Here is a 1,213-nt window from a genome sequence, read left to right on the forward strand (position 1 = left end):
ATATAACTAAGAAATCTGTTCTTTTATTCTTCCCTTTCGGTTTTATGCCTATACGATCTAATTGTGTATCATTCTGCTTAGGCAAAGCAAATAAAATGTTTAGACTGCAGAGTTTAAAGGAAAGGACTATTATAATAATTATAATACTATACGAATATAATTTTATAAATGTGTCTTGATTAAATGTTTTTAAAAATTTTCTTTAATGTTCGTAACGATATTTTTATACCGTTAAAGGTGTTCCACAGACATTACCGAATGAAGTGAAATCAAACGTACCTTTGGTCGTATTACAAACCGATGCAAACGGTACGTTATCTTTTACGACAACGATAAAATACATTATTCATTAAATTTTTTTAAAAATACCTGTACTAATATTCTTCTGTTTGTTTATATATTTTTTACAGCAAATGTTTTACGACAGCAAAACACCAAAAGCGTACCCTTACAAGAGTATAAGTGCTAAACGGAAAAGAAGATAGCGACGTTTCGATTATTGTACTATACAGTTTACGGTAGATATGTAACGTAAATTCAATATACGTTCGTTAAAATTTTATCACGGTAAATAAAGCACAACGGCTTAAAAATAAACTTCTATTTTCATTTATATTACGCAGTTAACCTTCATTTACCTTTACGTTACGCGGTAACAGATTTTAAAAATTTCGCTTCAATATTTACCAAACTTTTCCATTAAAAATAATACTCGATTCCAAATTATTTTTTTGAAAAGAGTTTCTGTATATAAAATATTTACAATAAAATTTATATTTTTAATATAAAAATATATATATATTTTATTATTTACATGCGATTTGCAATAAAAATTTACTTTTCGTTCAACAAAACTACATTCTCTCAGAATCCGCTTTTTGATAAGCGTATTTAACGATTAAATTAGACGCCTTATATTATCTTCATTTTTCAATAAAAATTGATTAATATCAACGTAAACTTTTAATAAATAAAAATCGCTTTAAAAAAACTTGTTTCTATGGAATTTTATAATTTTCTGGAACGAAAGATTTTATTTGACGGAAAGGAAATTTTATTTAAATTAATTTTTATCGAAAACAATATAACGAGATGAATGGCGGGTTAAAATTCTTCTCTTTCTAAAAACTTGCTCCTTTTTTAAAATATTAAATTTCTTTTTAATAAAACTGTTTTGTACGGTAATGCGTTTTTGTAAACGGAAAAATTATTT

The 1,213-nt window shown here is 25.4% G+C and overlaps 1 pseudogene; it reads left to right on the top strand.

Moving 5' to 3' along the window:
- Positions 1–485, top strand: part of LOC142320094 (gamma-aminobutyric acid receptor alpha-like) — a 72,640-nt pseudogene extending 72,155 nt beyond the window's left edge.
- The last annotated feature ends 728 nt before the right edge of the window (positions 486–1,213 follow it).

Source organism: Lycorma delicatula, chromosome 2 (genome assembly GCF_047948215.1).
Source record: "Lycorma delicatula isolate Av1 chromosome 2, ASM4794821v1, whole genome shotgun sequence".
Lineage (NCBI taxonomy): Eukaryota > Metazoa > Arthropoda > Insecta > Hemiptera > Fulgoridae > Lycorma > Lycorma delicatula.